Source organism: Rhipicephalus sanguineus, chromosome 6, assembly GCF_013339695.2.
Source record: "Rhipicephalus sanguineus isolate Rsan-2018 chromosome 6, BIME_Rsan_1.4, whole genome shotgun sequence".
NCBI classification, from domain to species: domain Eukaryota; kingdom Metazoa; phylum Arthropoda; class Arachnida; order Ixodida; family Ixodidae; genus Rhipicephalus; species Rhipicephalus sanguineus.
The window spans coordinates 39,762,385-39,774,695 of NC_051181.1; positions in this window are offsets into that span (position 1 = coordinate 39,762,385).

Here is a 12,311-nt window from a genome sequence, read left to right on the forward strand (position 1 = left end):
CCATAGCAAAGCGGGTGTGTTTGCATCATTGCAATGGTTGAGTGTCAAGATCGCTCAACTGCTAAGCCATAAAGAACGCCGGATGCGAGATACAAGAATGCAGAAATAATGCGTTGCGTATGCATGTTAGAGCCGCAGGTGATCAAAATTAATGTGGCCCCTCCACTAAAGCTATGGTTTCTTCATGGCTCAGGTCACTATGACACAATGAACTCCAAGCAAAACAACAATTCAAATCAGGTTGAGCAATAACCTTACACAAAACATGCATATTCCATGCTCAAACAGAAATCAATGCAGGTGTCACAAACGTAAATTTCAAGCAGTCTATGAAACGTGGTCATTTCCACGTGGAACAGGAAAGAGAGGAACTGAAAGAAACAACCACAGTTAAAGGGATACTGAACAAAAACTGACAAAAACACGGAAATTCTACTTGGAAGACGCGACTGTTCTGATAAAATAGTTCATTTTTAGTATTTTTAAACATGTGGCTGTATTTCTGGTGAATTGTCAACGCACGTTGGCTGCACGCAAGCACAAGCCGTGCAATCGCTGAGGTGCATGCAGGTTGCACGTGTTCTTGTTGTTCGTTAAGGTTCTGGGAACCATAGGGGGAGCTGAGCGGGTTGAGAGACGCGGGTGACGGCTGGCAATGTTGGCATACCCATTTCTGGCGTTTGTAAAGCCACCAAACGTCACCTCCTCTAGTTCACGGCGCGACCACTAGACGCGGAAGTTTGGGAAAAACGCATTGAAAAACGCAATAAATTCACTATTTTTCTCTAGTTTCTGTCTGATACGGAGGTTGTGCTATCAATTTCAGCACCCAATCTTTCAATTTGGCTGAAAATCTTAAGAGGCAAAAATTTTGTTCAGTATCCCTTTAAATTACAATACAGTTACTCTCATTATGCAATTAGCAACCACCAGAGAGCATTTTTCGAAGAAATTCTCTAAAAAAAAAGCTTTCCATTGCACTCTATGTAGTTGCAAGGGACAACATTGCTAAGGAGCTCTACTAATTGTTGGGAATTAGTATCCTGTGTAGTGGGGAAGAGAGACAGCGAGACAGCATCGAGTAGGAGTGGAAAAAGACCAAGACAAAGACCCGGTCGAGAGCGCGCGTTACAGTGTTTGACACCGCTGAACCTAGGCCTTTGGTTTTGTGAACAAACCCCCTTATACCTGGGACTTCATTATGCGTTTTGTGCCAAATCCATGACGGGACAAGAATTTGTCTGAAACAGCAAAAATCCTAATGTTCCCTGTGAAATCCTTGAAAGAAATAATGTGCTTTAATTTCACGCACGTTCCCAAATATGTTTCCAAAGCAGTGCTGTCACTCTTGTTTGGCCTTGAGCATTGCTCACTGCGAAACCGAAGACCGGGCGATACAATAGCTCGGTCATGTTCCACAACAGGGCCACTGATGATGTTGCCAACATGATCTTGCACGAGGTGAAGCAGTTAGACACAGCTCGGGGCTTGCTGAGAAGTAGAGCACCTATACTACTTTATGGGCCAGCTTTTGTCAAAACCTCTAGACTGCGAGGGCTAGCTGAAGCCATCAGACACCTAAAGTTGCTGGCCATCATTAAAGGGCCCCTGACAGCCGATTTCTTGTTTGTGACATTTATGTTGTAATAAGTATGTCTATGTCTTGTAATCACGGAATGACACCGTAAATCCTCCAACGTGATGTCTAAATAATCCTAGCAGCGTTAATTGTGGTCATTTTTAGTGTAGGTTCAAAACGCGCGCCGAAAGAGGATAAGAAACTAGCGCCGCGCCGCGGCGGTCGCGCCTCGGGGCACGCGTGATGATGTGCGCTCAGTATTGGGTGACGTCAGCCACGCACTTGTTGAACTGCCAGTTGGAGAACACACACACGGAGAGCTCACGCTGCCTGCCGACACGTACCGAAGAAGGAGAAGGTGGGAGAGCAAACACGCTTCGCAATATACCACAGTGCATGCACCGCGCATATTTCTGTCTGTGACGTCGACAACACTTGCTTTACCTCTGCAACGTCACAAGGGGCCTACGTCTACGTCATACTAGTGGTTATGTTGATAGGAGTTCAAAATTCAGATGAGCACTCAGGCTTACTTTAAAACCAAATTAAAATATCTTAAAGGCAACGCTCGTCACTCATAATCGGTCAGAAGTGCCCCCGCATGCAGGACTATTAAACAACACAAGCATCTCGAGTTTCCAAATTCGGTGTCAGGGGTCCTTTAAGCGCTCTACAATATGCAGCGGGGCACGTTTTGCTGATGCGACCAGCTGCTTAAGTTGACCAATATTGGGCTCAAACGCAAAGCAAGAATGCTCAGAGTGTTGTGCACCAAGGACCACTCTGGGCGCAATGTGCAACAATTGATGCACTATAAATGTCATGCACTTCTCTCCATATATAAACTGCATATCAACTACGAACTGCACCAGGCAGTCCGTGCTTACAGATATATCTACAAGGGACACTGTCCTGCAGAAGAAGGGAAATACCCTTCACAAGCAACGCAAAATGCTTCAGATACTGCCGCGGAAGTATGCCCTCCAAGCAAGGCTGTGAAAAATACAAAAGCCATTGTTGCCACTCTGAGGCTTCTCAATACTTCCTCATAGTAACTGAGCGTGGAAGTCGCGGCACGCAACTATGAGGCTTCCCTTACAAAAGTATTTGTTAACGTTAAGTAAACAGTCTAAAGACATGGCCACCAACTTTGAACAGAATCCTGTTCATAGGCTGTCTGGTGACCTCGTAGTAACGCCCTGTCAACAATAATCATTTGACAGCCTAGTAACATTCCTTCAAAAGAACGAAGGTCTACGATTTTCTGTCAACCACCAGCTTACAAAATGTTTTAGTAACATTAAGTTGTACGTCTAAAGACAATCGTTACCGGAATATGACGACAATCAACAGAATGTCTATCAACAGTCTGGTGACCTCGTAGTAACGCCGTATCAACAATGCTGATTTGACAGCCTAGTAACATTCTCTCAAAAGAACGAAGGTCCACAAACTTTTTGTCGACCGCCAGCTTACAAAATGTCTTAGTAATATTAACTTGCATGCCTAAAGACAATCGTTCCCAGAATGCTTACCAATGTACTACGAGCATGGTAGTTTTGACGCCCTAGAAAACTATTTGAAAAGGAAGAATGTCCAAAAACTTCGTACTAATAATTGCCAACAATTGTTTATGCTCTTAGCTGTAGTAATAGGTGTCAACATAAAATAATGAATTAGTGGTAAAAGGCAATAAAACCTAGAAGGTGCATATGCCCCAAAAAATTTGGCGCAAGTGATCACGAAATATGTTTTATTTACAAAAAATAAATTATGACAGAGCACGCCTCTTCATAGATTTGTGCATTCTTCTGTGGTGTCCTTCTCTTGCTCCGGAGCATAGTCTCTGGACAGCATTGAAGACAATGTATTTTTTACGTGCAATGGCGAAAAGTCAGGATAGTGTTTCACCGTGTACCCTGAACAGAAGCAAAACAAGTTTTATTGATATGTTCAAGCAAGTGCATCACACATAAAATGTCCAGCAAGGTAATAATGCTAGTTCACAGACTTAAATCTAGCTCTCATCCTTTGCAGTCAGGGGCGTAGCCAGGGGGTGGCACACCGGGCCCATGCCCCCCCCCCTCCCCTCAGAAATTTTTTTTCTCATGGCATAGAGAGCAGAAAATGACCATTTAAAGGGGATGCCCTCCCTGAAAAAAATTTCTGGCTACGCGCCTGTTTGTAGACATCTTTAAAAAAAAGGAGAGAGAGAGAGAGAGAGAGAGAGGCTAGAATGGGCCACAAGTTGCGAGGCGTAATCATTGAATAGGGGTTTACAACATAGCATTAAAGACCTTAAATAATACCATGTATTAGGTAATTTCTGCACACTTAACTTGCTCAGTGCAATTATACACAATTTAGTTACATTTATTGCCAAGATTCATACTATGGTAGCAAATGAAGTGTGATGTACAAATTGACATGCAACAATGATCTGACACTGCTCATTACTACTAGCTAACAAAGCAGTGATTAATGTACAAGAAACAAGTAGAACTCGGCTTGCCCATCTGAAGTAGACTGCCAAGGCCAAGGACACTGAAGGTCAGAGTTAAATTGTCTTTTTTAAAGCACAGAATAATTCAACGAATCTACCAATCACTGCCTTCACACGCTGAGGGTCCAAGGCCTCTTTGGCCACACTTCCTTTGAGCGAGTTGCACTTACGCCCAAAGAGAGACTTATTAGTCAACTCTTCGGGCGTAAACAGCTCGCACCAGACCCAGAGCGAAACGGCAGCCAGATTTTTGACTGTCTTGCCTAATCCGCTCGAGAGTTGTCTCGTCTACCAAGACACCGTTGCCGATGTCAATCTGCAAAATGAAGAAGACAAAGACATGCCTAAATGCAAAGGTCAAAACAAGTCTGACACAAAATTTGAAAGTTTAATTTAGCAGGACAACTGCATCAGAACAGTCCCATCTTTGAAGGCAGCATGTTGCACCCACCGACGATGCATTAAGACTGCATTCACTTACACTTATTGTTATGCAGGCTCATTTAATTCCCGAGATGCACTGTTGACCTCTTAACCCCGCAAGCAACGTGCAGCGAGTCCTTTGGCATGAACAACCGCCTCATTTGGCTACCAAACTAAATTGTTGAGAAACAAGATATCATAGTGCAAGTTGGCAACCCATATTAAACACTAAACTGCATGCGGTAAGGAAGCAAGCAGAATGATAGGAAGACATAACAGTGTCCAGATGCAGTTTTCAATTACCACTTGCTAACACCAACGTAACCCAGAGACGCAATAAAGATCACACGCACAAACTATACTTGTTTTGGATTGTTCCAATATGAACTGATGTCATAGAGGTATGGCTAGCATTTCAATCATACGAACAACCAGCAGTCATTGCAGCTGCTGATGTAAATAAATGCGCTGGTTGTCGTTTCAGACTGCCACAGGTGCTCTTTGGAAGAAATTTCGTGAAGAAAGAAAGTAGCACTTCATCTTATTGCTAATGTGCTACACTTTCTTGAACTATGGTAAAAAAAATCGGTGCTAGGGATACCCCTTTCTCCATGCTGGAGCACTGTGTTGCAACCAGAGTTGCAAGCGCTGTCCCAAAGCTGACAGGTTTGATACCGGGCGTGGTGGTTGCATTTTGATGGAGGCAAAATGCTAGAGGCCAGTGTACTGTGTTACAGTGCACGTTTAGGAACACCAGATGGTCAAAACTTCAGCAGCTTTCCATTGCGACGTCACTGATAAACACATTGTGGTTTCGGGAAGTGAAACCCCAACAATTATTGTTACCGAGTTGCAGGCATTCTTGGTCACTGGTTCTCGTTACAGTGGGTGAAATAAAAACAGCATTGTTGAATCATCAATTGTCAACATCGCAGCCATCACTTTATGGCAGCTCCAATAACATGAATCTAAAGCCACAAATCAACACTATTTAAACTTTGCCTTAGCCACAATCATGGCTCTAGCCGCTATATAAAGATAACAGTTCTCCACAGTGGTTGAGAACGACATACGTGTCTTCTAGGGAAGTGAATGCAAGTGAACCAAGAGAAGGAGTACTGCGCAGTTGGGCATCGCTTTATAGCCCTGTCACACGTGGCAACTTAAGTGCACTTCGAGGGAGTGCAATACGCCCCTTGTGGCATTCATACGCTGTCACACAGGAACGTATAGCGACACTCGCCACAAAGTACACTTTTGAGTGAGTGCATGCGCCGAACTTGCTTCACTTTGGCGGAGTGTTTAGCCTCGGTAGCAGTGGCTTGAGAATAAAAAAAGTTAGTATCCGAAGCTGAGTTCATACGTACCATTTTCTAAAGTTTTTGTTATCATGAATACTCTTATTAATTATCAAAAATACTAAACCAATAAAAACTACTCTGCTGTTATCGCTCTCGGGCTATGTACAGTTACAACCGCTAGGGGTACTCAAGGGCATGCCCAAGACAAGCCTTGCATTGCCGCAGCTGCCGCGTTTGTACTTTAAGGGCCCCTAATCCACCTTGAGGTCGAAATTCAGTTGGGGTGTTGAAGTTGTGCACGAGCCTATAACGAACACATAGCCGCGTCAATTTTTGAAATGGTGCCGTAACAGCAGAGTTACACATGTTTGATGATCAAAACGCAGCGAATACTTTCACTCTTTTCTGCGCTACCCTGCATCAACACCCTCTAGACTGTGTGCTCGTCGGCTGGCCTCCTCTCCCAAAACCGTTTTGTCCTGGTTGCCAAGTACCGCTCCCCGTCACGTGTGGTAAGGAGCGTGGGCGGCTACTTGCAAAACGGGATTCGCAGGTTCTCGTTGAACCAATAGCAGCATCGCTCGCAAGCCGCATCTCAGCTTCAACATGCTGACATCAACACACGAGGGATTGTTTCGGGGAATTTGTGGTGTACCCGCTACTTGTAGCGCTGCCACGTGTGGCACTGTTGGTCGCGACGACATTCTGCCCGCGATGCGCGTGTTTACTTCAAATGTTTGAAAAAATACCTGTGGTGGTTTAGGGGCCCTTAAAGGCTAACTCTGACGATTTTTCAAGGTCAATGGATCTCAATGAAATGCGCTGGGTACCTTCCTTTGCCCGTTTCCATAATTTATTTTCAATTACAGGCTGGAGATATACGCATGTTATTTACAAAATAAGTTTATAGATTGCCCCAACTCGCCCAACTGGCTTCCCACAATTATTGGCAATAGTGTGTGTGCCAACATTTACATCAATGCGGTGGAAGTGACAGAACCGAGGTGCCACATCGTCTGCTGTTCACAAGGCAACTATCGCGTGTGTTGCTAAGCCAACGTTTTGTTGGTTCGGCGCACAAACTTCAGTTTGTTGTGGGCCTGCATGCGATGGGTGGCAAGTGGCGTTGCGTTGTGGATGCCCACGATTCCACGTATAAATACTTGAACCCTCAAGAAACACTCAGAGGTAACGATTACCTTTCGTTTCGTTATTATATTTTTTAGCTAGTAATGCCGGCTCACTTCACGGAAACTGTTAATACCGTACCGGCTGAAGAGGGCCCATGCGTGAGCAATATGGTAGTGTACTAAGTGAGCACATTACCAAATGGAAACACTTATTCGTGTGAAAGGTGGTGCATACTTGGCTCAGATTAAATTCTTTCAGCCCTGCCAGTTTAATTTTAAACTCCGCTATTGCCAAACATAGGCGCTCTTCCTATAGCAATACTAAGAATCTTATGTTAGATAGCAAACTTTTCAGCGATAACATTTTACCGATCACAGCCCCACAAACTTGAGCGGCCTGGACAAGTAGCGCCATCTGACAGTGGATCGCCATTGTTCTGCGGCTATGTTTCTTGGCCTCCATATGCCTCCGAATCTCTGCTATCATTTTACGACAGCTCCGAGGAGCTTGTGTACATAGCAGGGTCAGTAACAGACATAGTACGGCTGTTGCAATGGGGTCGCCTTTTTCCTGGCCATCTGCTTTTCGCCGCTTCGCAACTTTCATACTCTGCGCTGGTGGGTCTAGCACGCCTTACACGGTTTCCGGTTGGCTTGGTTTTTGCCAACGGTTATGTCACACAAAGACAGTGCTGCGGTTGGGTTTCAGTTTCAGTGTTGCGCTTGTTTGCCAATTTAAAAGTATCCTCAACTTTGCCGTGTGTTTCTGCTATCAGGCCCATGACAGGAGCATATCAGGAGCATAAAGCATCATTACTTTGATATGCTCAAGTAATGTTGGCCTTTAAAGCTGCTTGTAGCTGTAACACATAATTATTTAAAAAGTACTGCCTGAAACAACAAACACATGTGAGGCTACGTAAGTACCTATCGCCATTACCATCATTCCCAAAGTTAACTTCCCTTTCTCGTGTAGCAGCACACCGGCAAAGTGACATTTTGGGGTCGTAAGTGCACTCGCTCAAAGAGACTAAATTTGCCAGTGTTACCGGGGTTATAGTTCGAGCTTATTGCTCACTTTAAACTTCTACTTTTTTTTAGCATTTTTGCAACGAGACGTGCGGCAGGAGCATCTTCTGAAGACAGTACTGCCAGTACCCCAACATGCAAAGAAAATTGCAAGAGTTTAGCTTTGATCAACTAATAATTTGCAAATGATGACGAATTAGAATGCTGTACGAAGTAAGGCTTGGACTTAACTCCTTCAGGATAATTATACATCTCTAAAGCACTGCTTCTGTTAAATAGCTTGTGTCAAAGTAGACACCCCCCGCCCCCCCCCCCCGAAAAAAAAAAAACTAGTAGCAGACTTTTCACCTAAGAAATACCAAAAGAAATCTAAACAAAATCATGTGCCATTTCTAGCAGACATGCCACAACAGAAAACTTGAATTAACCACAAGTCTTGTTAAACTTATTTTCAGTGAAGTAACCTTCACATTCGTATCAGCAGAAGCCTTGTCGAGCATCTTATGCAGCCTCTTTACCATCCTTGATGCATCTTAAAAAAAAAAACAAGTGAATAGTAATGCATTTTAAAGCCAAAAGGAGAAACTACATGGACAATTTATAACTGCCCAACTAGCAAAATGTAATAATAAAGCATGCAGCATTTCATTTCCTGAAACATTTTTATAAAAAAAGGAAGCACAAATCATGCAAGGAGTATATTTTACTAAAAAGAAAGACTTAGGTGTATTACATGAAGCATGCAAGTGTGTGGCTCCCATTTGGTGCAATAGCTGCTACGCAAGCGAGAATGAAAGATGCTATATAGCCATCGGTGCTTATTTAAAGAATAACAAAGGTTTTGCATCTTTGTTCAAACAATATTGATCTGCAACATCACTGAATGACCACAGTGTCAGAGTTCATCGCCTCATGAATTGTACGCCATAAAATTAAATTCATCGATAATAGTGTAGTCAGAGGGACTTGCCACGTTATTTAAGCACTTTCTCTCTTGTCCCAGTGAGTGTGCTGGAAGCCACACAGGAAGGTATAGCATGGGAAAAATAAGTTACATCCATGTGTGTTGTCAACTTCAGCACATATGATGCAACACAATCACTCTCTGCCGTTTTGACACCAGTCAGTGTGGTGCACTGTGTATTGTTAGCACACTAAAGAGCACACCACCGGCATGTGGTGATACCTTGTGGCAAAAAGCATGTCTGATCAAAGTGGTGTTCTTTGTTTATGTCAGTTATCGGCCAACAGCCGCCACCTCCTATATGGCAACATACAGCAGACGCCCTGCCCATAGTAAAGTGCAAGGATGGGTCTCTGTAGAAAGAAAGCGCACTTGACAAAGTTGAATTATTGCACTCTTCTTATGAATGCTTTGCTCTTCTCTTATGAACGCTTTTCACCACGAATACTGCAAAATTCGGCGAAGCTGTTCAGAGCAGCACCAGCTTTCTGCCAAATGTTTTCTCACGAAGTGCGAATGGTGGTTCACAACACCTTTAAAGGGGTCATGAACCATTTTTCGGTCTTGGTGAGAAAACTCATCCCTCGGAAAGCAGACACTGCTATGAACAGTTCAGGCAAATCTTGCAGTCATGCGTGGCAAAGAGAGTTCAGACACAGAGCACAAAGTTGCCATTTTCTAAGGTGCCATCTTCTCACAGAGGCCTGCCTGTCCTCACTCTCTTTGGTAGGCGGGGCACTTGATGTGTCACGTCACATGACAGACAGCATGCTGCTGGCTGACAGACAACATAAATCGAGAGAGGTATTCGGATCACATGTGTTTCTTGCCATGGGGTGCCGCCACTTGCCGACAATGTGCTCCTCTGTCTGCTAACTTTACACGGTAGCCACTCTCACACACACAAATTCCAGCAGGAGAGAGAGCAATCTTGTTTCATCACACGCACTGACGTTACTTTATACCGTGCCATCCCTCCCTGTGTAGCCTCCAGTGCGCTCAACACAAAGAAACAAAGAAAGCGCTCCGAGCGTGCGCCAAGCCACCGTAACCCTGCTTGTTCTTGACGGATTCGAGAACTTTTTGCGGCAATAGATTCGTGAGGTAGTAAACGTCAATAGTGGGGTCATTCGATCGTTACTTGGAAAAGTGGTTCATGACCCCTTTAACACCGCTTAGATTGCATGTGAAGGCAAATTGCGTTCATATACACCATCGTCACATTCACGCAGAAAGAAGCTATTTATGGAGTAGCACGTGCAATCATCACATTATCATAGTTTATCAAGAGCTACACTTTCTTCCCCCTCCCCCCCCCCCTTTCTTAAATCTGGAAAATGCATGTATTTTGATTTGTGCAGAGCTAACTAGGTAGGTTGAACTCAGATTTCCAACACTGTTGGTTTAAAATGACACAATGAGCCTTAAAAAGCAATGCAATTGCTGCTTGCTGCATTAACATTGCATCTGTTGGTAAAGACTTAATGAGTGTATGGCACTGCCACAAAAATAGGAAGATGGAAAACAAGAACATGCGATGTATGGTCTTTCTCATTGCTGTAGCAAAGAACCCCTCAACTAATTACAAGCTTCGAAATTTCTTATACACTAGCAAATGCAAAACGTAAGCAGCCAGAAATCAAACCAATGTTACAGCAAACCCGAGCATTGGACGAGCAAATGTGCTCTTGACATGGTTTCTTTCATGCCTTAACTGCCTTCTGCAAACATCGAACTCCACAACGTGCAACAAAAGCTACATTAAAGTTCAACCAAGCACATTGAGAGAACCAGAAGTGCACCTCCTTCGTTGTGCACTTAGACTAAATTCTGAGTGAATAAAGAGTTCACAGCAGCAGCAGTGGTGCACAATGAGCAAGCTCTTCACTAACAAGCAGCTGGCACTTGTCCTTTGTCAATCAACTTGACATGTTTTATCAGAATACAGTCAAATCGCATATGGTGAACCTCAGTATAAAGATTTTTTCAGATTAACGATGTTTTCAAAAATCCCCCTCTAAATGTCCATTGGTTTAATGTAAAAATATCTCACTACTACAAATTTCAGAATACAGGATGTTTCAGAATAACGTATCAAATTTTATCGCCCTTACATCTTCACAACACTTCAAAATAATGAATAGCAATTTTAAAAAGTATCTCGCGGCTGTAAAAATAATGTCCAGCTCCGCAGCTGCCACTATCATCATCAGAACACTAGCGTATTTCTCTATCCGCCTGCCCTATTCAAATGTGCGATAGCCCATTCGCCATCATCATCGCCTGGAACTTCTTTTTCGCGTCAGGCATCGCCCCGTTGCTTTTCGTCGGGCAGCTGGACCTGCACGCTGGTTTCTAGCCTTTTTGTTGGTAGATGAATGTTCAAGACGAGCTCTGGAAGCAGCACAAAAGGAGTGCTACAACAGCGAAAAATGCGACACGAGTGACCTATTGGATGAAATTGCCGATCATTACCCGTGCATGCTTCACTCAAACACTACGCACAGTGGGACGACGAAGCATGCGCGTGAACTTAGCCGACGACCAATGAGATCCATACCATTTATCGTGATAAGAAAACGGTGATGAGAGTGAAAACGACATTGAAACAGCACGCGCGAACCAACTTGAACGACCGGTATTAAACGCTGATGCTTCACAGTGCAGTGCGTAAGGATGCGCATGCTTAAGAGTTAGTCTTTCAGCAGTCAAGCTGCCCACATCAGTATAGATCACGCTCTTCCTCAAATAAATGAGCACTGGTTCTGTAATATTTCGCGTTTGTTTTTCCGCGCTTATTCGAGCACAGCGCGATCGCGAATGTACACACAGCACAAGTGAGCAACTTCCGTGTTTGCTTTTACAATTTTTGTGCAAAGTTTAGTATTTTCAGTACAACGACTTTTCAAAGATCCCTTGAGATTCGTTGTATCGAGATTTCACTCTAATGGCATGAGCATTACCCTAGACATGACCAAATAAACTAAAAATGGAGAAAGGAGGACAGCGTTATCCCAGACTGCTTCCCTTATGAGCCCATTCATAGGTTTCACCTTATCCCTAAGTGCAGCGGAAAACTACTGGCATGGGGAGCATGGAAGACTGTCAGCACAACTTGCAAAAAGAGCACAGGAGCTCGTACCTCCTACGACTACGCTAGTGCAGGTGCTTGCACCTGTTACAGCTTTTAGCAAGGCTATGCGTTTCCAACTCTTTCACTTATGCAAGTGTGGCCTAGCACTTTCACCCATTCAATCCTTCCAAGGCACAGTTGGAATATGTGTGTTGGCACAGTATGAATTCAAGCAGTGAAAGTGCTTAGTCTTTCGCTGTTGCTAAATACATTGCTCAAGTGAAGGCCTTCTGCCTCCAATGCCCGACT